The 24,893-nt window shown below is 42.9% G+C and overlaps 3 non-coding genes and 6 pseudogenes across 3 annotated transcripts; all 9 read right to left on the bottom strand.

The window, feature by feature from the left end:
* Positions 1–42: 42 nt before the first annotated feature.
* Positions 43–161, bottom strand: LOC134010202 (5S ribosomal RNA). Its single transcript, XR_009928345.1, has one exon. It is a non-coding gene; the product is annotated as a 5S ribosomal RNA (ribosomal RNA).
* Positions 162–304: 143 nt separating this feature from the next.
* LOC134010218 (5S ribosomal RNA) lies at positions 305–423 on the bottom strand (annotated as a pseudogene).
* Positions 424–566: 143 nt separating this feature from the next.
* Positions 567–685, bottom strand: LOC134010198 (5S ribosomal RNA). The gene has a single exon (XR_009928341.1). It is a non-coding gene; the product is annotated as a 5S ribosomal RNA (ribosomal RNA).
* A 143-nt stretch (positions 686–828) lies between these two features.
* On the bottom strand, positions 829–947 carry LOC134010210 (5S ribosomal RNA; annotated as a pseudogene).
* A 143-nt stretch (positions 948–1,090) lies between these two features.
* LOC134010211 (5S ribosomal RNA) lies at positions 1,091–1,209 on the bottom strand (annotated as a pseudogene).
* A 143-nt stretch (positions 1,210–1,352) lies between these two features.
* Positions 1,353–1,471, bottom strand: LOC134010203 (5S ribosomal RNA; annotated as a pseudogene).
* A 143-nt stretch (positions 1,472–1,614) lies between these two features.
* Positions 1,615–1,733, bottom strand: LOC134010197 (5S ribosomal RNA). The gene has a single exon (XR_009928340.1). It is a non-coding gene; the product is annotated as a 5S ribosomal RNA (ribosomal RNA).
* Positions 1,734–1,969: 236 nt separating this feature from the next.
* LOC134010212 (5S ribosomal RNA) lies at positions 1,970–2,089 on the bottom strand (annotated as a pseudogene).
* A 142-nt stretch (positions 2,090–2,231) lies between these two features.
* LOC134010221 (5S ribosomal RNA) lies at positions 2,232–2,351 on the bottom strand (annotated as a pseudogene).
* Positions 2,352–24,893: the final 22,542 nt, after the last annotated feature.

Here is a 24,893-nt window from a genome sequence, read left to right as displayed (position 1 = left end):
CCAGCCCCTTTCATGAAGGACTACTTGTGCATATTGCAAGTGAGCAAACAGCACCTGGTATTCCCAGGCGGTCTCCCATCCAAGTACTAACCAGGCCCAACCCTGCTTAGCTTCCGAGATCGGACGAGATCGGGCGTTGCCATGCTGGTTTGGCCGTACAAAATAGGTTGACAACCATAGGCTACTTATTCATATCCAGATTTGGTATTTGACAATCCAAGGTGGTCTCTCTCTCGGCAAAATGAAAGCAGCTTCCAGCCCTTTTCATGAAGGACTACTTGTGCATATTGCAAGTGAGCAAAAGAGCATACAGCACCTGGTATTCCCAGGCGGTCTCACATCCAAGTACTAACCAGGCCCAACCCTGCTTAGCTTCCGAGATCGGACGAGATCGGGCGTTGCCATGCTGGTTTGGCCGTACCAAAAAAGTTGACAACCATAGGCTACTTATTCATATCCAGATTTGGTATTTGACAATCCAAGGTGGTCTCTCTCTCGGCAAAATGAAAGCAGCTTCCAGCCCCTTTCATGAAGGACTACTTGTGCATATTGCAAGTGAGCAAAAGAGCATACAGCACCTGGTATTCCCAGGCGGTCTCCCATCCAAGTACTAACCAGGCCCAACCCTGCTTAGCTTCCGAGATCGGACGAGATCGGGCGTTGCCATGCTGGTTTGGCCGTACAAAAAAAGTTCACAACCATAGGCTACTTATTCATATCCATATTTGGTATTTGACAATCCAAGGTGGTCTCTCTCTCGGCAAAATGAAAGCAGCTTCCAGCCCCTTTCATGAAGGACTACTTGTGCATATTGCAAGTGAGCAAAAGAGCATACAGCACTTGGTATTCCCAGGCGGTCTCCCATCCAAGTACTAACCAGGCCCAACCCTGCTTAGCTTCCGAGATCGGACGAGATCGGGCGTTGCCATGCTGGTTTGGCCGTACAAAAAAAGTTGACAACCATAGGCTACTTATTCATATCCAGATTTGGTATTTGACAATCCAAGGTGGTCTCTCTCTCGGCAAAATGAAAGCAGCTTCCAGCCCCTTTCATGAAGGACTACTTGTGCATATTGCAAGTGAGCAAAAGAGCATACAGCACCTGGTATTCCCAGGCGGTCTCCCATCCAAGTACTAACCAGGCCCAACCCTGCTTAGCTTCCGAGATTGGACGAGATCGGGCGTTGCCATGCTGGTTTGGCCGTACAAAAAAAGTTGACAACCATAGGCTACTTATTCATATCCAGATTTGGTATTTGACAATCCAAGGTGGTCTCTCTCTCGGCAAAATGAAAGCAGCTTCCAGCCCCTTTCATGAAGGACTACTTGTGCATATTGCAAGTGAGCAAAAGAGCATACAGCACCTGGTATTCCCAGGCGGTCTACCATCCAAGTACTAACCAGGCCCAACCCTGCTTAGCTTCCGAGATCGGACGAGATCGGGCGTTGCCATGCTGGTTTGGCCGTACAAAATAGGTTGACAACCATAGGCTACTTATTCATATCCAGATTTGGTATTTGACAATCCAAGGTGGTCTCTCTCTCGGCAAAATGAAAGCAGCTTCCAGCCCCTTTCATGAAGGACTACTTGTGCATATTGCAAGTGAGCAAAAGAGCATACAGCACCTGGTATTCCCAGGCGGTCTCCCATCCAAGTACTAACCAGGCCCAACCCTGCTTAGCTTCCGAGATCGGACGAGATCGGGCGTTGCCATGCTGGTTTGGCCGTACAAAATAGGTTGACAACCATAGGCTACTTATTCATATCCAGATTTGGTATTTGACAATCCAAGGTGGTCTCTCTCTCTCTCTCTCTCTCTCTCTCTCTCTCTCTCTCTCTCTCTCCTCTCTCCTCTCTCTCTCTCTCTCTCTTCTCTCTCTCTCTCTCTCTCTCTCTCTCTGCAAAATGAAAGCAGCTTCCAGCCCCTTTCATGAAGGACTACTTGTGCATATTGCAAGTGAGCAAAAGAGCATACAGCACCTGGTATTCCCAGGCGGTCTCCCATCCAAGTACTAACCAGGCCCAACCCTGCTTAGCTTCCGAGATCGGACGAGATCGGGCGTTGCCATGCTGGTTTGGGCCGTACAAAATAAGTTGACAACCATAGGCTACTTATTCATATCCAGATTTGGTATTTGACAATCCAAGGTGGTCTCTCTCTCGGCAAAATGAAAGCAGCTTCCAGCCCCTTTCATGAAGGACTACTTGTGCATATTGCAAGTGAGCAAAGAGCATACAGCACCTGGTATTCCCAGGCGGTACTCCCATCCAAGTACTAACCAGGCCCAACCCTGCTTAGCTTCCGAGATCGGACGAGATCGGGCGTTGCCATGCTGGTTTGGCCGTACAAAATAAGTTGACAACCATAGGCTACTTATTCATATCCAGATTTGGTATTTGACAATCCAAGGTGGTCTCTCTCTCTCTCTCTCTCTCTCTCTCTCTCTCTCTCTCTCTCTCTCTCTCTCCTCTCTCTCTCTCTCTCTCTCTCTCTCCCTCCTCTCTCTCTCTCCTCTCTCTCTCTCTCTCTCTCTCTCTCTCTCTCTCTCTCTCTCTCTCTCTCTCTCTCTCTCCTCTCTCTCTCTCTCTCTCTCTCTGCAAAATGAAAGCAGCTTCCAGCCCCTTTCATGAAGGACTACTTGTGCATATTGCAAGTGAGCAAAAGAGCATTATATATGTATACGCATACACACATGTATACACACCCACACGTATATATACACACGCATATACCCATACATACACATACATACGCACATACAGGTTATATAATGATAATAATAATAGTAAAAATCAAATACTAAATTTGAAATTCTGAAAAATTACAGTAAAATTTAAACAAAATATTAAAACAAAAATTAAAACATGTTATGTTTGCCATATTATAAATTGTCCTCATTGTGGCTTTCTCTAAAGCCATGACAGGCTGATACATACTTTGTTGCTAAAATACAGCAGTTAGGTTTTTCTCCCAATAAATAAACCAGTCTCTCTCTATTTGTTACATTTTCAAATTCCTTGTATATGCTGGTAATTTTGGGGAAGTATTTGGTTCGAATGTTTGTATAGTGGTCACATTCTGTTAGGAAGTGGAGCTCTGTCTCCACTTCTCCCTGTGAGCAGACAGAGCACAGCCTCTCTTCTCTGGGCAGCCATGTCTGCCTGTGACGGCCTGTCTATGGCCAGGCTGTGCTCACTGAGTCTGTATTTAGTTAATGTCTTCCTTATTTTTGGTTCAGACACAGTGATCAGGTATTCTGCCATTGTGTACTGTCTTTTTAGATTCAAATAGCATTCTAATTTATTTTGCTTTAGTGTAACTTCTTTCCAATAAACAATGTACTTTTCTTTTTGCTGTTTTGCTATTTGTTTTGGATTAATAAGGTGGCTGCTGTCTTGAGGCTCTGTGGGGTTTGGTGAGCAGAGCCTCTGGACTAGCTGGATGAGAGGACTCTTATCTGGCTTCATCTTTTGGCATAGAAGGGCTTTGTGGTGGAAGGTATTTTCATCACTTTGGCTAAGGTGTAGGTAGAATTTAGTTGCTCTTTTTTGTATTTTGATGATTAAAGGATACACTCCTAATTCAGCTCTGCAGGCATTGTTTGGGGTTTTGCGTTGAACTCTTAATATGTTTTTACAGAATTCTGCGTGCAGGCTTTCTATGGGGTGTTTGTCCCACTTGGCGAATTCTTGGTTAGTAGGTGGGCCCCAGATTTCACAGCCATATATCGCAATGGGTTCTATAATAGATTCAATAATTTTAAGCCAGATTTTGATTGGGATGTCAATTTTAACATTTCTTTTGATGGCGTAAAAAGCCCTTCGTGCCTTGTCTCTCAGGTCATTTGCAGCTTTTTGGAAGTGGCCTGTGGTGCTGATGTTTAGACCAAGGTAAGTATAATTTTTGGTGTATTCTAATTGGTTGGTTCCCAGGAGGAATCGATATTTGGGATCCTGATTTCTGGTTCTTTTTTGGAAAACAAGAATTTTAGTCTTTTTTAGATTGACTGTTAGGGCCCAATTTTGACAGAATCTGTGCAGCAGGTCTAGATGTTGCTGTAGTCCCTCCTTGGTTGGGGACAGAAGCACAAGGTCGTCTGCAAAGAGGAGGCATTTGACCTCTGTGTCCAGGAGAGGCATTCCAGGTGCTGCAGACTGTTCTAGTTCCCTCGCCAGACCATTTATGTAGATATTAAAGAGGGTGGGACTTAGACTGCATCCCTGTCTTACTCCTCGACCTTGGACAAAGAAGTCTGTATGCCTTTGTCCAATTTTGACTGCACACTTGGTATTTGTGTACATTGATTTTATGAGGTCATATGTTTTCCCCCCGACTCCGCTCTCTATCAGTTTATATAAAAGGCCTTCATGTCAGATTGAGTCAAATGCTTTTTGGAAATCAACAAAGCAAGAGAAGATTTTATTCTTGTTTTGGTTAATTTGTTGGTCGACAATTGTTTGTAGAGTGAATATATGATCCGATGTACGGAAATTTGGTAGAAAGCCAATTTGACATTTGCTCAGTATATTGTTTTCGCTGAGAAAGTGCAGGAGTCTGTTATTAATAATGCTACAGAGGATTTTACCCAGTCTGCTGTTGACACATATCCCACGGTAATTATTGGGATCGAATTTGTCTCCATTTTTAAATATTGGGGTGATCAGACCTTGGTTCCAGACTTTAGGGAATACACCAGAACTGAGGATGGTGTTAAAAAGTTTTAGTATGGCCAATTTAAATTTGTCATCCGTAAATTTGATCATTTCGTTTAGTATACCATCAACACCGCAGGCTTTATTGGATTTTAGGTTTTGTATTTTATCTTGTAGTTCGTTCAATGTTATTGAAAAGTCAAGAGGGTTCTGGTAATTCTTAATTGCAGATTCAAGTAATTGGAGCTTATCGTGTATGTGTTTTTGTTCTGGGTTCTTATCTATGTACATGAAAAGCTTGGAGAAGTGGTTAATCCATATATCCCCATTTTGAATTGGTAATTCTTCATGTTGTTGTTTATAGAGTCTGTTCCAGTTTTCCCAAAAAACATTTGATTGAATAGATTCTTCAATTACATTGAGCTGTTCTGTGATACATTGTTCCTTCTTTTTCCTTAGTATGTTTTTATACTCTTTAAGTGTTATGCCATAGTGATGGCGTAGTGCCTGGTTATCTGGGTCTCTGTGTTTCTGGTTAGATACATTTCTCAGTATCTTCCTCATGCTTTTACATTCCTCGTCAAACCATTTTTCTTTATAATTATTGGCCTTTTTGGGGTTTTTGTTTGAGGTTTTAAGATTAGATAGAGAGGCAGATATATCAAATATGTTGCTTATGTTCTCTATTGCTACATTGACACCTTCACTATTACAGGGGAATGTTTTGTTTAAGAAATTATCCAATAGAGATTGTACTTGTGGCTGGTGGATAGCATCCTGATAGGTTTCTTGGCTATCTTTCCGCCATCGGTAACGATTACTAATGCTATGTAGATTGCTTGTTTTAGATGATTCTTGATTAATTAATTCTTTGTTCATATACAGTGTGATTTTGCTGTGGTCTGATAGGGGGGTGGATGGGCTTACTGTGAATGCTCTGAGAGACTCTGGGCTGAGGTCTGTGATACAGTAGTCCACAGTACTACTGCCAATAGATGAGCTGAAGGTGTACCTTCCGTAAGAGTCCCCTCTTAGCCTACCATTGACTATATAGAGACCAAGGGTGCGACACAGTTGTAGTAGTTGAGACCCGTTTCTGTTAATTATTTTGTCGTAGTTGAGTCTCACTGGGCACCTAGGGAAGCTGAGGCTGTCTCCACCAGGTAGATGCTTATCCCCTTGGTTGCAAAGGATGTCTGGTTGTTCTCCAGTTCTGGAGTTTAGGTCACCACAAAGCTAATTCAATCCAAATGTGAAATGTTCCTTTTTTGATAAATTTAATGCCATGACTTAGGTCTGACTTATACCAAATGAGTATACCTCCTGAGTCCCTTCCCTGTCTAACTCTTGGTAATTTAGTGGATGGGATTATTAGTTCTTTATAACCTAGGGGGCAACCAGTAGGTTCATCGCCTCTACTCCAAGTTTCCTGTAGGATAATTATGTCTATGTTTTTTACTTCTTTACTAAAATCTGGGTTTCTGCTCTTAAGGCCAAAAGTAGAGGACCTCAGTCCTTGTATATTCCAGCATGATATAGTAAAAGCTTTGTAATTCATAAGGTATTTCTAATATTTTGTTGTTATTATGCTATAAGATGCTGGCAGAGCATGCTGAGCATCTGTTGAATGTTCCTCATCTCGCAGGATGATGGGGCTTGGTGTGTTGCTCTACTCACAGCTTGAGCGTAGCTATGGCGGCCAGGATTGGGCTCTTGTTGTTCTGTGGATGGGTTGTAGAGGGTGCACTGGGGAGGATTAGGTAGGTTCAGGGGGGGAGGATATTGGGGCTGACCAGGGTTGGTTTGGGTAGAATGGATCGGGAGGTGGGGACTCTGTGACGGTAGGTATTCTGGTCCTGATGGAGTCTGTCTGTCTGTCTGGTGGTGCTGTAGTCTTGTGGGGGGGTTTCTGGCTGTAGGTCCTCTGTGTGCAGCTCCTCTTGTTGTAGCTCCAGGAAGACTTCTCCTTGCTCTGGTTGTAGCTCCAGGAAGACTTCTCCTTGCTCTGGTTGGGCTGTGTGGCCTTATGCTTCTCCTATGGGAGTTGTTGGGGTTTCGATTGAGCGCTACATCTTTGAGTGTCTTGGCGAAGGTAGGGATGACTGATTTGTAAAGGTGTACTTGGTCATACAGACAGTCAAGATCAAGTGTGGGGTGGTGGGCCAGTTGGACGTTAGGCTTGAGTGCACAGTCTCTGGATATGCTGGCATTAATCCTCTGGATGGTGGCAGGGTGGAAGTCTTTTCTTGGTAGCAGCGTAGAGATCACTACTCTTGAGTTAGGGAAAGTGTGTGTGGCTTTCTCTATCACACCTTTAACCCTTGTGCTGCCTTCGGGTCACATGACCCAAAGGTTCATAACGAACCATCGTTGTGTTTACCCAATTTTACCCAATACAAAAACAAATAAAAATAATTTTCTTTTAACCTTCGCAATGTGGGGGGTCTGACGCATGCTTACAAAAATACAAAATTGCTTTACTTTGTTTTTGTATGCGGTAAAGTTGTCGCAATACGACGGTGGGTCACAACGACTGATGGGTCAGAATGACCCGAAGATAACACAAGGGTTAAGGGCAGTGGCCACTTTATCTTGCAGTATTCTTAAGTCGTTAGTACCCGTATGAATAATTATGTGACTGGGGGATCCTATCTTTTCTTCATTCAGCAGGTGAAGGGCACCCTGGATGTTTGGACACCAGAGTTTTGTAACTTTGTGTTTCGGGAAGAGCTTTTTTTCTTCTATGTACTTCCCATTCGAGTCGATTAGGAGCACTATTTCTGGAATGTGTGTGTCCTCTGTAGGTGGTGTGGCCTCGGTATGGTTGTTGTGTTCTATGCAAGGGGCGGAGTTCAGTTGGTCCAGATTGATTTGTCCCATATTGTCGAGGTTATTGGCAAGGTCAGAGGTGGGTTGGTTTGTTCTTGGCTCTTTTTCTTGCCTCAGCTCTCTTATCTCTTCTCTCATTGCCGTCAGCTGGGCCTGATAGCTCAACCTTTCTTCCTGTAGTTCTTTCATTTCTATCCTTAGTGCAGACACTTCTCTCTTGAGGTCGTCCCTTCTTTCCTCTGCTTCTTGGTGATTGCTTACAGGCACTTTTCTCTGTTTTTCAGTGTTTTTTGTCTGTGATGTTTGTAGTGTGTTGATGAGTTCTCTCATTTCAACAAGTTCAATTTCTAGTCCCGTGAATCTCTCTCTCATGTCCATTAAAGAGGCGCAGAGTTTAGACATCCTCTCGTCACTGGCGTTGAATTCCACGGGAGTCTGTGTGGTCTCTATAAGGCCTTCAGGAGGGGGGGCATCGTCTGCACAGTCTGCCCCAGCCAGGATGAGGGGGATGTTCTCAGTCTTCTCCTGTTGTGCCTTCTCTTTAATATTTAAAAAGTCTTGTTGGAATTGTTTGATGTCTTTTCCTTGCACTATTATTGTTCCAGTTTTGTACAGGTTAATGTGGGCTATGTCTTTCTCTGGTTCTTCCTCATCTCTTATTCTTAGTTTCCAGCCATTGCAAATCCCTTCTTTTTTTTGTTGAGGGGTAGTGCGCTTTAATAGCACTGTGCCAGGCGAGGGGCTGGTCACTGTAGAAGATTAGGTTGCTGACATCTCCAATTTTGTAGGAGTCGGCGTATAGTGTCTCTGGGTTGTTTTTTAGAAGCTTTTGTTTGTATTGTTTTTGGCCATTCTCATTAGTAATATCCTTTGGATATAGTATGGATATTGCCTCCATACCAGGGGGGAGGGAATCCATATTCTAATACATTTAAGAGGATATTCAATTGTCTGTATTTCACTTTTTTCAGTTAGTTATTCTAACTAGTTAGCTGTTTTGATAGCTCTGATTTGTTTGACAACAACTCACTGCGTTGTCATGGAGACGAAGGTGAACTGTTAGCTTGCTAGCTTGCTGTGGAGTTCTTCAAATTACTGTATTTTTCTTCTGTCCTTTTGCTTATAAAGATGTCCAACTTGTTCAGTATGTGTTCCTATACTGTTCTCCACCTTTTTTTCTTGTATAACTAGGTATAAAGATATCTCTTATGTATGGAAAACTGGACAGCTGACAGTTAACAGCCGTTGACTCCTTGGAACCTTGGAACTCTCTCTCTCTCTCTCGGCAAAATGAAAGCAGCTTCCAGCCCCTTTCATGAAGGACTACTTGTGCATATTGCAAGTGAGCAAAAGAGCATACAGCTGTTTTTTTTCTTCTCTTTTTATTATAAAAAATACTTTTTACACTTTTGTCAATTATTTACAGAAGATACACAATTGATCCAGACCACATGAATGCTTACATGGACAAATAAAACCACATCATAAATTGAAACCTAAACTCTCAGCTCCTGTCACCATGATTAAAGAGCTGTTTTTCACAAAGCAGTTATGAAAGTCTTCTTTCTTCAGCATGTACACCAGCCTCACATTTTTTTTTTACATTGACACAAACCATTCCCAAACTGGAATTATCCTCCCCTCATAATGTGCCATATTTCTTCGATACACAATAGCATACCGTACGTGACTCAAAACTGAGTTTACCAAATTAACATTAACGCCTTTTACTTTCCCCAGCACTCCAAATAACCACAGTTTCTTCCATTCTACAGTATCTTCCACTTTGACCCCACAGTGTTTACTTAACAATTCCTTAATCTTGGCAAACAACCCAACCAACATTGGACATTCCACAAAGTAATGGTTAAAGTTCTCATCAGTTACTTTACATACATCACACACTCTACTGATGTTATTATCAATTTGATGCAAAACAACGTTTGTGAATATTCTATTGTGCCTTATTTTGAAATCATTGTGCTCACACTCTATACAATTGTACTTTACATTCAAATTACCCCACACTTTAGTAACATCAAAATCCACAAAAACCTTTGCCCATACTTTCTCTGAAGTTGGTCTCTCCATACCATCCACAAGAAAACCCATATAAACACATTTGGTTTGTACCTCTTTAAATTTGACTCCTTTGCCCTTCCTCTCTACATTCAATTCCACCATCCTCTCCGGCTCTCCAACACTTCCTTCCCCTAAGATGTGTTTTCTCCACTCTGGACTTAAAGCATCCATAACCTTCTGATACATTCTTTTTATTCTGTACTTTCCCACATCCATATTTACTCTATGGATGGTCTCCATGATCTCCTGTACTGATTTGAACTTGTCACTACTTTCAGTTAGTAAGTGTTTAACCTGATTCACTCCTGCCTCCTCAAAAACCTGGCTGACCAACACTCTGTTGTTGTGAGTCAATTTCGGGTTATGAAAGATGGGCTGATTAGCAACCTCAGCCTTATTTCCACACTCATACTTCACATGCTTCAAATATTTCCCCCATGCTTCAAATACCTCCCTATAAAATCTTGACATCCCCACACACCTTCGTTTGTTGAAAATCATTAAAAGACTGTTCACACCACATCCACCATACTCATGCAAATACTCCTCAAAAAACCCCATCCAACAATACTGATTACAACTATACAGATATTTTTTTAACAAGCTTTACCCGTAATGCCCTTTTCTTCACTTCTACATCTATCAATTTTAAACCCCCATTTTTATATTCATTCATTAACACTCTATGCTTAATTTTTGCCTGCTTCCCATCCCACAAGAAATTATCGATAGCCCTGTTTAAATCCTTCACCACCCACAATGGTAAATCCAGTGTAGCCAACACATGGTTCACCTGCGATAAGATCAAACAATTAACGACAATAAACCTTCCCCTCAACCTCCTCCTTTTCCACAAATTTAAACTCTGCTTCACCTTGTTCAGAACCCCTGTCCATGTAACATCTCTTGCCTCATTGGCGTTTACACCTACATTCACCCCCAACACCTTAATCATCTCTTTTGCCACTTTAAACGGTATCTCACATTCCTTCATCACCACATTCCCAATACAAAGAATTTCAGATTTTTCAATGTTCATTTTTGCTCCTGATGCCTTTCCATACACTTCTAATAATTTGATCACCCTCCTCACACTGTCCAAATGTTTTACTGTTATGTTTGTGTCATCTGCATATTGATGAATTAAACTCCTTTCTCCTCCAGGTATGATGATGCCTTGTATGTACTGATCTTTTTTTAACATTGTGGCCAAAGGTTCTGTTGTTATACTGTATAATAAAGCTGATAATGGACAACCCTGCCTGACTGATCTCCCTAAACTGAAACTGTCTGTCAATACTCCATTGCACTTAACCCTACTCTTTGCACTACTATACAACAACCTAATCCACTTCACAAATCTATCTCCAAAACCAAATTTCTCTAATGTTCTAAACATAAACTCATGCTCCACTCTATCAAAAGCCTTATTGAAATCAACACTCAAAACTATACCCCCCTCTTCTGTCATATGCCTTACCACATCTCTGACTGACCCTATTGTGTCTGCTATATCTCTCCCTGGAATACCATACGCCTGTGTTGCTGAAACAATGGACCCTACTACCGATTTAATTCTATTTGCTAATACCTTTGCTAAAATCTTATAATCCGTATTTAATAAACTAATCCCTCTATAATTCCCTAAATGCATTTGATTCCCCTTTTTCTTATATAAGATAGTGATTAAGCCTGTTGACATATCCTCACTGACCTGCTCTCTCCTTTCCATTTCTCTGTATACCTTCAACAAAATGGGAGTTAACACCTCACTAAAACATTTATAAAACTCACTTGTTAGGCCATCCGAGCCAGGACTTTTACCAGTCGACTGACTCTTGATGGCTGCTTTTACTTCCAACTCTGACAACTCCATTTCACATACTTCCCTATCACTGTCTGTTAATCTGGCCTCAACTGTCTCTAACACCTCTCTCATACTACCCTGATCCACACCACCTTTCTTAACCCTTGTGTTATCTTCGGGTCGTTCTGACCCATCAGTCATTGTGACCCACCGTCGTATTGCGACAACTTTACCGCATACAAAAACAAAGTGAAGCATTTTCTTTTAACCGTTGGGCTGTCTCAGACCCCCCACATTGCGAAGGTTAAAAGAAAATTATTTTTATTTGTTTTTGTATTGGGTAAAATTGGGTAAACACAACGATGGTTCGTTATGAACCTTTGGGTCATGTGACCCGAAGGCAGCACGAGGGTTAAATAAATTGCTATAAAACCCCTGCACCGCTTCCAACACCCCTACATAATCATTCACTATTTTCCCTTCTTCATTTTCTATTTCCCGTATATACGTTTTGCACTGTTTTTGCTTTTCCAGCCCCAGGAAAACAGCCCCAGGAAAAAAGATGTACATTTTTCCCCTTCCACCACATATTGAGCCCTGCTCCTAATTATTGCCCCTTGACATCTGTCTTTCTCATAAGCTTCTAATTCCCCTTTGATTTTTATGTATGCCCCAATACCTCTGTTTGGATTTTCATCCATTAGTGTTAATTCCTCCACCATTCTTTCTCTCAGCACACATTCCTTTCTCTTTCTCACTCGGTTCCTGTTTTGACAATACCTTATACTTAGGTTTTTCACCAATTTTTTAACACCTTCCCACCAACCACACACATCCACTTTGTACCTCTCACACATAATTTGCTCACTAACACACTCCTTCACCTTCTCCTTATATTCTGTCTCAGACATCACACTTGCATTCAAACTCCACCCCCTTTCCCTCTTTGTCTGTCCCCTAAATGAAATGTGATTGTTGCATGATCGCTATATCCAGTAAATTTATACTGTATGTTGTTTACTTTATTTGCTATATCTTGAAACGCCAAACATAAATCTATCCTGCTTTGTTTTAAAACTCCCTCCACTATCAACCTCCTAGAAAATTCTCTTTTGTTTGCATTACCCATCCTCCATACATAAATCAAATCATTGTCTCTCATCATCTTTAAAAAACTGGTCCGTGCTGCATCTTGTCGAAACTTATCAACCCTATAGACGTCCAACTTGGTACAGAACACATTGAAATCTCCCACCAGAATACAATTCCCTGAGCAGAGTAGCCCCAAGGAAACAAAGAAAACTGTTTTTTTGCTTCCTCTATTAGGTGCATAGACATTAATTAATCGAAATGTTACATTATTTATATCAAACTCTATAACTATTACCCTCCCTTTCCCATCATTAAATATTTCCTTCACATTTTCCAACATATTTTCTTTTATAAGTATGGCCACCCCACATGATCTGTCTGTTCCACAGTTCACAAACAACATCCCCCTCCATCTTTTTTTGATTTCTGGTATTTTAGCTTGTGCCCATTTTGTTTCCTGCAGTAACAAAATGTCAGATGTAAAATTGACCAACACTTCCTCTAACTTTGTCATCTTATTTAACCCGTTTACATTTATTGAGGCGAGTGTAACCATTGAAACCAGACAGAAAAGAACGTGTTCTACAGTAAGCATCATTTTGCCTTCCCTTTCTTCCTTTGATTTTGTTTCCTTACACCAGCCAATTTGCCGGGTCTGTTCAGGAGTGCCCTCTTCCTCCCTCCTGCTACACCCAAATAATCCTCCTCTGATTCATCACCTTCAGACATTGCGGGGGGGTCACTTGCAGGTCCTTCTCCCTGCTGGCTGGATATACTCTCTGCAGTCTCCGCCTGCTGCCTCTCAATCTCCATGGCTGCACTCCTCTCAGCTTTTGTGCGCACAACTCTAGGAGGCAAAGGCTCCTGATCAGAACCTTTCCCTCCAGTTGCCCGTGCATCCACTTTAGCCTTCCTGTTGTCTAAACTCCCGTTTGCGGGGTCCGTCAGTGCAACCATATTTGAGTCGAGGCTAGACCCAATGCCCCCCCCCACACTTTCACCAGTCTGTTCCACCACCACAGGGCTGCTGTTAGTTCCCAGCCCCCCCATTAGCTGTTCCACTACAAACCCCTCCTCCATCCTTCCCTCCTCCTCCCCAACTCCCTCAACTCCTTCACCCACACCATCCTCTGACTCATTGTCCTCCTCAGTTGAGAGGGCACTCCCCTCCTCTTCACCCTCCCCACCCTTACATACACAATTTGATTCCTTGTTTCCACATTCTTTGCACTTTGGCTCCCACTGGTCACACTCCCTGGCATAGTGTCCCTGCCTCCCACAATTCCTACACAGAAACTCAGGGCATTCACGAACAATATGCCCTGGCTGTATACACATTCTGCACACCTTCACCTGGCGATCATGAATGACCCTAAAATATTGTGCCCCCATCTCAGTGTCAAAACGCGTGGAGTAAGGCAGTGATTTAACAGTGTCTGTAAACTTCACCTTCACAAATCGTGTGCCCTCCACGATCCTGGTCCCAGGCCACATCCTCCTTGTAATGGGTGAAATTGCCCTCACACCCCAGTCCAACAGCTTCTTTAATATTTCCAAATCCGTGATGTAAACAGGCAAACCTATGAACGAAACCACCATCTCGTCATTTGTCAGCTCTTTCGCCATCAACCTGGTACGTTTGATCTTAAATGCGTCCAGCAACCTCCTTTTTCCGTTTTCATGGTTCATCGTGTAGCGGGGTTTGCTCGTTTAAGATTAGCAATACTTAATTTATAATAAAGTATGTAGTTCTTGGGGGGGGGCACCACCTCTTATTGTTAAAGGGATAGAGGAAACCTTATTGAATAATATTTAAATAATAGCCTTCGTAATAATCAGTCTAATCTTAAGTCGTGAATTCTATGAAAGTAGAGCAGATCAGATAACGTGAGTGATACGCGAATATTATACACAATGATTTATTTAGGAGAATGTAATTATAATGAACAAATACCAGATAAGTTATGGGTTAGTCAGAGTAGTACAGTGGCTGGATGCAAATGAGGGCGAGCAACACAATGGCTGTGTAGAGCGCGTGTAAAGGGGGGAGAGAGAGAGGGGTAGAGGGGGACAGGTAGGCCTTTGTGGTAACAATGGACGAGCAAGGGCAACTGACTTAGCAAGGGTTAAGCTAACTCATTTGTAAAATACAATCAAACATCAACAATTTAATCACAACATGCCAATATGTCACAGGTAAGAAATATTGCAAATCGTAGTTACTTTTGTCGGTTTGAAGAAGGGTAGAGTCAATGGTTTCGTTATCGTCCAACGAAAATAGAACAACGGAATCTTTGGCCAAAGTTCCGGGCGCTCAGTGAATTTGCAGGTTGAGAGGAATAGTTTAGAAATGTCGCGTTCACTTCAGTTTAATCCTACGAACAAGCGGGGGTGATTGTACGTTTGGGGGTTTTATACTCCAAAGAACAAGGGGGGGGTCCCCGTGAAGGTGACCTCTTTCATTGGTCAGTTTCCCCCCACCTGGGCGTCGTCCTGAGATCTGCCTAGGTGTGAAGTAGCTGTACCTTTTGAGTTCCGTTATTTCAACTGTCCATGGAATGCTCAAACTTCAGAATATAACAATAAAACATTCGGAAATGGTTTTGTTAGTATGGTACAATCATTTTGATATCAAGATTGGCTGACTTAACTATACTTGAAGGGAAGTTATAATCAAACCTCAATTAAACAACGTTCTAAGTAAATGGGAAAAACACACATTATAACACATCAACTACTGTCATTGAAATAGTGTCCATGAGCCATGTGGTCCTTGAGAATATGTTTGTAAATCCACATAAGAAAGTTCTTCCTTGTAAATCCTTTGTCTGATACTGTGGGCCGTGTGGCCTCTGTATCTGACCCCATGCTGGGTCAGAAGCTTTGAAGCTTCTCCTCTGGGAGAAGGACAAAGGGGGAAGACCCTTTCCTTGTCGGGGGTAGGAGAAGGTGTGATGGTACCGTGCTTTGTCTGTGGACTGTGCTACATATCCCCCTGCTGGCAACGTCCGATGATTCGACGTCGTCGGGCTGTTGGCACGTAAGAAGAGCAGAGAACAGACAAACACGACAGTACGATAGCATTTCTACTGGACACATTGGCATGAGTGGACTCTAAACAATGTAGGAATCAATGGGGCTAACTTGGGTCCTATTACTAAGTTTCTCTGGGCTAAGGTTCTATGCCTAAAAATGAAAGGAAATAAAAGGAAAAAGGAAAGGGAAAGAAAGGAGAAAGATTAAAATAAAATAAAATGATAGGAGTGGGAGTGGGCTTTGACTTCCTGGAGTCATAAACCTCATTTGTCAGGGGCCAGGGTAGTTTGGTTATGAGGCGTTGTAGCCTATTATTTTGACAGTACCTCAAGGTCATTCATGTTGGGTTTTCTGGTAACAGATTAAAAATTTTGATAGATTGGTGGAGCCATATTTGTCTCATGACAGTATTTTCCTATTATTTTTGGTTTAAAGGAACATTCATTCTTGAACTTTGAGGCATTTTGGCTAAGGCACCTGTTGTGCACTTGTTTCGTCAGCAATTTGACAGGGTCAGGTTGCTGGTATAAGGCCAGGCCAGGCCTCTGTGCATGGCCTGTTGTCCCCGCGAGTAGTGATGGTTTCTTCCGGGGGTTTTGCCAGCTTGTTGCAGCTGGGGTGCTTCTTCTGGGATGCTTGGTGGCCATAGTAGGTCTTCCTACTTTCTGCACTCTCATCCAATTGGCATCATATGACTTCTTTTGGACCTGTGATGCTTCTCGTCGCAGGTGGGTTTCTGATGGCACCCGACGGTCATGGCGTTGTGTTGATTTTGTTTGAGTCTTGTGTCTTGATGGGTGAGTGGCGTAGCTCTGGGGCGGTCTGGAGCGGCCATCTAACTCATGGATTCGGTCCTCTTCTGAGAGATGTGGATCAGACGTGGAATCCCCCCCCCCCTTCTACTGTGAAGACTGTGTTTTGGACTTCAGGGTGAGGCAGTGGATAGGGCTTCTCGACGTTGGTCCACATCTGGTTTCGTTTGAAGTCAATGAGGGGTTCCAGTCTGTTGAGTAGATCGTGTCCAATCAGCAGCTTTTCGGTCTCAAGCGGTGAGACATGGATGGGGTGGATTAGGGACATTTCCCCAAACGTTAGCTTCAAGTACAGCGTCTCTGTGACTGGAGCTTTGTTTTGGGTGAAGCTTGTGATGTTGAATTCACTATCTTCACTTTTAATCCATCTTCTGTTTGACCTGGCTATTCCTTTTAGCTGAGCGGCCAAGGTGGGTGCAATCAGGCAGATTTCTGCACCCGTGTCCAGCAATCCTTCGCAGGGCACTTCATCTTCAAGTGTGATGGGGACATAGCTTCGGTTAGCTCTTCCTTTTCTGGAAAGCTCACCCAGAAATGTGTGTAACTGTGGGGCTTGTTTGTGTGTTGTTGTTCCTGGAGGTCGTCTTCTTGTGGGTTTGTGGTGTTTTCGGGTCCTGTTCCCTTTCTTCCATCCAATGGGGAGCATTTGAGGTGTGTTTTCCGTGTTGGGGCCTTCTAGTCATGCTGGGTCTGACGGATGTCGTCCAGGGCTGTTGTGTTCGTTTTTGTACGGTGTGGGTCTTGTTGAGTGGTTTCTTGCGTGATAGGAGTGTTGTTTGTATTCATAGTTGTTGTCGGGTTGTCTGTTGTAATTGTTTTGATATTGTTCGGGTCTTGTTGAGTGGTCTCGTGCATTATAGGAGGGTTGCTTGCAGGCGGGTCTGGGTTCGTAGGGTCTCTGGAGTTCTCTTCCTTCTAGTTGTAGGTGTGAGTCTGATTCCACCACATGGACATTTGAGTCTTGGGATCGATTGTTGTTCGCCCATGATTTATATGCCATGTCCCTCAGCTGCAGAGCCGTCATGGTTTCCTGGTTCGCGAAGGTCGTCATGAAGGGTTTTATGGATTGGGAGAGGTTGTTGATGAACACTGACTTGAACATGGGAGTTTCTTCTCCTCCGGGTTGGTTTTCTGTTCCGAAATAGGCTTTCCGGAGCCTCTCGTAGAATGTCTTTGGGTTTTCGTTGGCCTTTTGTTTTGTGTGCAGGGCGGTAGTGCAGCAGGAGCCTTTACTTTCTGAGTGCCAAGCCTTGAGGGTTCGGCAAGCCATGTCATAGCTGTGGCGTTCTCCAGCAGGTTGCCTGTCAAGCAGGGCTCTGATTGAGCTGGAAGAGGTGTTCTTCAACAGGTACAGCTTGTCCGCGTCTGTAGCTGTAGGCAGCCGTTCCAGATTGTAGTTCAGTTGTTCTAGATACATCTCAATGGACTGAGTGGGATTGTCCGGATCAAACCTTTCTATGTTCCTGCTAATTCTTGATAGCTGCTCTAGGGACACTGCTGATTGCAGTACATGCGATTTCCTTGCATTCTGTTGTTGGGCTGGGCTTGAGAGTTCCTCATCATCCCATCTGTTCGGGGCGGTGGTTTGACCGCGACGTTCAGGTTGGAATTGTAGCTCCATTTTCTGGTCATCCAGTCTTCTGCTCTGCTGCTCCACATCTTCTGTTCCCCTCGTTCTTCGTGGATTCGTGTCAGCTTGGTACAGAGATTGGCTGGGAGGGGATGTCTCCCTATATGGTCTTCTTGTTTCGTATTCTGAGTGGAGCGGTGCTTCAGGTGATTGCAGCTGTCTTGGGTTTTGGTTTCTTGAATGCCGATCTACTTCTCTGTCGTCTCTTCCCCACCTTCGGTTGGTGTTAGGGTCTTCTGTGGACTGGATTGTGGCCTTCGCCTTGTTCAGCTTATGAATGGTAGATAGCAGTTCAGTTCTTGTTTCCTGTAACTCCTCCTTCATTGTCTCCCTGTCAGCTGTGATGTGTGAGAGATCTTGGTCCAGGTGTTGGAATTTTGTGTAGAGAGTGTGCAATTCTTCTTTTAGGTGGTCGTAGTCTGCTACTTTTTCATTAGCTTCATCCAATATCTTGATTGTGTTTTCCATGAGGGCGGTTGAGTCCTTTTTGCTTTTCTGAACCCCCTGCATTTCTTCTTTTAGGTCTCCCAGTTCCGTAGCGAGTTCCTTGTTCTCCTGTTGAAGTGTTTCCCGGATATCTTGTTCAGTTTCTTTCGCCTTGAGGGCATCCCTGAGGGTTGTTTCCTGTTCCATTAGCTGTTGTCTAGCTCTATCCAGTTCTCCAGTCAGGTCACTGGTTTCTTGTTCCATTAGCTCCCGTCGGTCCTGTTCCTTTTCTTTTTCTTTGAGGGCATCTTTGAGGGTTATTTCCTTTTCCATTAGTTGTGTCTTAGCTCTTTCCAGTTCTCCAGTCAGGTCACTGGTTTTTTGTTCCATTTGCTCCCGTCGGTCCTGTTCCTTTTCTTTTTCTTTGAGGGCATCTTTGAGGGTTATTTCCTTTTCCATTAGTTGTGTCTTAGCTCTTTCCAGTTCAACAGCCAGGTTGTTGGTTTCCTGTTCCAATCGTTTCCTGTGCTCTTGTTCTCTTTGTGCCGCCTTGGTAGCATCCTCTCGATCCTGGAGAGCCTGTGTCCATTGTGTTTTGACTTTTGTTATTGATAACCTGAGTAGTGCAGCATAGTTGAGACCGAGGCTGGATAGGCATTTGACAATTTGGGATTTGCTCAATATTTGGCCTACATTTTCTATGACCACTTCTTGAGTTTTCTTGGTGATCATATCGGAATTTAGATCGGTCAGCGTTTCCACATATCTTGGGTTTTCTTTTTCGGATAGGTGGACAATCAGTTTCTCAGCTTCCGTGAGGTGAGACATGTTTGGTTCGGCTATTGGAAGTTATTAACACAATGCTATTGTGATAATGTTGATAGGCACTTTAGTTTTGTAGTGGTTCTCTTTTTGGCAGCAATATATATACTTTTCTTTTCCCTTTTTTTTTTTGTTTACCAACTTAATATTAAAATTAAAATCAGTAGTTAATATTCAAAGATTAACAATCAAAAACTGAGATTAATATTCAGAAATTAAAATCAATATTAAAGTCACCATCCAGGATCAAAGATTCAGAAAATAAATAAAATTGTTTACCAAATTAATATTAAGGTTAAAATCAGAAGTTAATATTCAAAGATTAACAATCAAAAACTGAGATTAATATTCAGAAATTAAATTTAACATTAAAGTCACCACCCAGGATCAAAGATTCAAACAAATTATTTATTCTTTTAGGCCTATGTTAAATCTTAATTTCAGTAATCTTGTTATATTATCTATAAACGATTAGAGAATTTAGATTGAGTAGCTGTTGATTTGTTTTAGCCTAAACTGGACTGAGAAAGTACAATGTATTTAAATACTATAGCACATTAAGTTAGCCGGTTTAGCTTGTAGAATCAAACAGATAATGAACTAAATTGTTGCTGCATCTATAATGTAGCTTTAATTTGGGCAAGGGTTTTACATTCACCTCAAATTGAATGCAAAACAGTGAAGCTTCTTTTCGAAAAGCTAGTTTATCAATTTCGGAATTGTTTAACAATATTGTGGCAGTACAGGCTGCGTTGTTCGGCTACTTCCAAACAAAAGTCCTTTTGGACTGATCGCAGATAGAGTGGGCAAACTAAAAATAATACACTTTACGTTTAATTATTATTTAGCGATTGTTGTTAAAATTGTATATTGATGAGGGGTAAATAGGATTACAGTTCAGTATGGTCAACAACGCCGATATTCTGACAACTTCCACTTTTAAGTGCGCGGAATGAAAATCAAATTACAGGTCTTTGTTCACGAAAGGTAACTATTTCCGGTTAAGCAACAATAAAGGTCCTTAAATAAGCAGCTTCTCCTGTCTCAATAATTATTTTACTGTTACTTTACTGATTCTAGAGGTTGAGTGTTTACATTAATGTTGAATTACATGCAAAACAAAGTGAAGCTTTTCCCGAAAAGCTAAGTTAATCAATTTACCAATTGTTCAACAAGGTAGAAGCATATAGCTTAATGTGGAGAGCTGCGTAGTCTCCTTCAAAATCAAAGTCCTTTTGGACTGATCAATGTCTGTTATCTACCTCTAACTAGACAATGGCAACTTATCAGTTGCTTGGTTGATTTACTCAACCCAAATGGCCAACACTACTATAATACACCTTTCCGAAGCGTGTATGGTACCAAAATAGTAGTGTTGTGACTCTATAAAAAGGTTCTTATGCCTTCATTTAGAAGCGCTGCCTTTGTAGTTTCACAAGATGAAATGAGACGGGTCGCAGTGTCACTGCGCACGCGCGTACCTCCGCTCAAGTCTAGGTTTTCCGAAGCTAGTTAGCTACACACAAATAGCCAATTGTTCACGACAAAGCCAATTCAATGAGTACACAGCACAGTATTCAAACAGTGTTTAAAACCGTAGCTATCTGGGGGAATAGTTAAATACAACGGAGCGTTAATTTAACCAAAAGGGTGGGAGGGTGGGTTTCAGACGGAAAATGTATCTCCGTTATAGATCGCTCATTTCAATCTGTTTCAAAGCCTATCACGGGGCTCCAATATGTAGCGGGGTTTGCTCGTTTAAGATTAGCAATACTTAATTTATAATAAAGTATGTAGTTCTTGGGGGGGGGCACCACCTCTTATTGTTAAAGGGATAGAGGAAACCTTATTGAATAATATTTAAATAATAGCCTTCGTAATAATCAGTCTAATCTTAAGTCGTGAATTCTATGAAAGTAGAGCAGATCAGATAACGTGAGTGATACGCGAATATTATACACAATGATTTATTTAGGAGAATGTAATTATAATGAACAAATACCAGATAAGTTATGGGTTAGTCAGAGTAGTACAGTGGCTGGATGCAAATGAGGGCGAGCAACACAATGGCTGTGTAGAGCGCGTGTAAAGGGGGGAGAGAGAGAGAGAGAGGGGTAGAGGGGGACAGGTAGGCCTTTGTGGTAACAATGGACGAGCAAGGGCAACTGACTTAGCAAGGGTTAAGCTAACTCATTTGTAAAATACAATCAAACATCAACAATTTAATCACAACATGCCAATATGTCACAGGTAAGAAATATTGCAAATCGTAGTTACTTTTGTCGGTTTGAAGAAGGGTAGAGTCAATGGTTTTGTTATCGTCCAACGAAAATAGAACAACGGAATCTTTGGCCAAAGTTCCGGGCGCTCAGTGAATTTGCAGGTTGAGAGGAATAGTTTAGAAATGTCGCGTTCACTTCAGTTTAATCCTACGAACAAGCGGGGGTGATTGTACGTTTGGGGGTTTTATACTCCAAAGAACAAGGGGGGGGTCCCCGTGAAGGTGACCTCTTTCATTGGTCAGTTTCCCCCCACCTGGGCGTCGTCCTGAGATCTGCCTAGGTGTGAAGTAGCTGTACCTTTTGAGTTCCGTTATTTCAACTGTCCATGGAATGCTCAAACTTCAGAATATAACAATAAAACATTCGGAAATGGTTTTGTTAGTATGGTACAATCATTTTGATATCAAGATTGGCTGACTTAACTATACTTGAAGGGAAGTTATAATCAAACCTCAATTAAACAACGTTCTAAGTAAATGGGAAAAACACACATTATAACACATCAACTACTGTCATTGAAATAGTGTCCATGAGCCATGTAGTCCTTGAGAATATGTTTGTAAATCCACATAAGAAAGTTCTTCCTTGTAAATCCTTTGTCTGATACTGTGGGCCGTGTGGCCTCTGTATCTGACCCCATGCTGGGTCAGAAGCTTTGAAGCTTCTCCTCTGGGAGAAGGACAAAGGGGGAAGACCCTTTCCTTGTCGGGGGTAGGAGAAGGTGTGATGGTACCGTGCTTTGTCTGTGGACTGTGCTACAATCGTGATTTCATACTTGTTTATTCCAATGTATCTGCAACCCACAACCAGGCCACATATATCCTTTGCAGCTCTCAGTAATTCCATCATGGTGATCCTGTCCTCACCCGCGAGCTCCACCAACACCGTCAAAGCCTTGCTATAGCTTGGTTCACTCACGGCTGCCACCGTCTCCTTCTCATGCGCTCCACTCCCCGTTGCCTCTGCATGCTCCTTTTCTGGATTTGTGCTACCCTTTTCCGCTCTTAATTTCTCCCGTCCCATTTTTTCCACTTCCGCCGCCTTCTGTTTCTGCATTCCCTTACTCCCGTTACCGTTGTCCTTCCAGGCCATCTCGTCTGCAATGTCCATAGTCAAAACTGTGCAGTCTGTCCAGGACATTCCAATGAAACCAAACAAAAAAACCCTCTCCCCCAAACAGCCCAACCGCTGCTGGGGGATGTACTACAAATCAAAACTCTGCAAAACAACAATAACCGACGATAATCCAACACAAAAAAACTCCCAGTACAAACAAAAGAATCCACCTGCTCTCTGTCCAAACAGACTTCCTGAATCACTTCCTGGAAGGGGCGTGGCCATGCTGGTTTGGCCGTACAAAATAAGTTGACAACCATAGGCTACTTATTCATATCCAGATTTGGTATTTGACAATCCAAGGTGGTCTCTCTCTCTCTCTCTGCAAAATGAAAGCAGCTTCCAGCCCCTTTCATGAAGGACTACTTGTGCATATTGCAAGTGAGCAAAAGAGCATACAGCACCTGGTATTCCCAGGCGGTCTCCCATCCAAGTACTAACCAGGCCCAACCCTGCTTAGCTTCCGAGATCGGGAGCTGGAGAAACTTCTGCAGCATATCACGCCGATCTCTGTTGGGTAAAGGACTGATCTGAGATTAGAACAGGATGCCTCTTCGCCAAGTAACCTCCTTCAACAACATACTGTAAAGGGCTCGTCCGGGATTTGAACATTTACATTTAGTAGACGCTCTTATCCAGAGCGACTTACAGTAAGTACAGGGACATTCCCCCGAGGCAAGTAGGGTGAAGTGCCTTGCCCAAGGACACAATGTCATTTTGCACGGCCGGGAATCGAACCGGCGACCTTATGATTACTAGCCCGATTTCCTAACCGCTCAGCCACCTGACTCCCTAACCAGGGACCTCTCGCACCCTAAGTGAGAATCATACCCCTAGACCAACGAGCCATGTTCTAGTTGCTGCTTCGATTGATCGATTTGTTGTCACAAAACATGCTTAGACAAAGGCTCCCTGCACCCTAAGCGAGAATCATACCACGAGACCAACGAGCCATGTTCTGGCTACTGCTTTGATCGATTTGTTGTCACAAAACATGTGTAGACAAAAAGAGCTGTGAAACTTCTGCAGCAAATCACCCCGATCTCCGTTGGGTAAAGGACTGATCTGGGATTAGAACAGGACCCCTCTTCACCAAGTAACCTCCTTCAACAACATGCTGTAAAGGGCTCGTCCAGGATTTGAACCCGTGACCTCTAGCACCCGAAGCGAGAATCATACCCCTAGACCAACGAGCCATGCTCTGGTTGCTGCTTTGATCAATTTGTTGTCACAAAACATGCTTGGACAAAAAGAGCTGGAGAAACTTTCGCTGCAAATCACGCCGATCTACGTTGGGTAAAGGACTGATTTGGGAATAGAACAGGAGCCCTCTTTGCCAGGTTACCTCTTTCAACAGCATACTGTAATGGGCTCATCCGGGATTTGAACTCAGGACCTCTCGCACCCTAAGCGAGAATCATACCCCTAGACCAACGAGCCATGTTCTGGTTGCTGCTTTGAATGATCGATTTGTTGTCACATAACATGCTTAGACAAAGGCTCGCTGCACCCTAAGCGGGAATCATACCCCTAGACCAACGAGCCATGTTCTGGTTTCTGCTTTGATCGAATTGTTGTCAAAAAGAATGTGTAGACAAAAAGAGATGAAGAACCTTCTGCAGCAAATCACACCGATATACGTTGGGTAAAGGACTGATTTGGGAATAGAACAGGAGCCCTCTTTGCCAGGTTAACTCCTTCTACGGCAATGGGCTGTAGATGTAATGGGCTCGTCCGGGATTTGAACCCAGGACCTCTCTCACCCAAAGCTACAATCATACCCCTAGACCAACGAGCCATGTTCTGGTTGCTGCTTTGATCGATTTGTTGTCACAAAGAATGCGTAGACAAAAAGAGCTAGAGAAACTTCTGCAGCAAATCACCCCGATATACGTTGGGTAAAGGACTTATTTGGGAATAGAACAGGAGCCCTCTTTGCCAGGTTACCTCTTTCAACAGCATACTGTAATGGGCTCATCCGGGATTTGAACTCAGGACCTCTCGCACCCTAAGCGAGAATCATACCCCTAGACCAACGAGCCATGTTCTGGTTGCTGCTTTGAATGATCGATTTGTTGTCACATAACATGCTTAGACAAAGGCTCGCTGCACCCTAAGCGGGAATCATACCCCTAGACCAACGAGCCATGTTCTCGTTGCTGCTTCAATTGATCGATCTGTTGTCACAAAACAAGCTTAGACATAAAGAGCTGGAGAAACTTCCGCAGCAAATCACCCCGATCGACCTTGGGTAAATGACAGATTTGGGAATAGAACAGCAGCCCTCTTTGCCAGGTTACCTCTT

This window comes from Osmerus eperlanus, chromosome 23 (assembly GCF_963692335.1).
Source record: "Osmerus eperlanus chromosome 23, fOsmEpe2.1, whole genome shotgun sequence".
Classification (NCBI taxonomy): domain Eukaryota; kingdom Metazoa; phylum Chordata; class Actinopteri; order Osmeriformes; family Osmeridae; genus Osmerus; species Osmerus eperlanus.
This window is presented reverse-complemented; position numbering and strand designations above follow the sequence as displayed.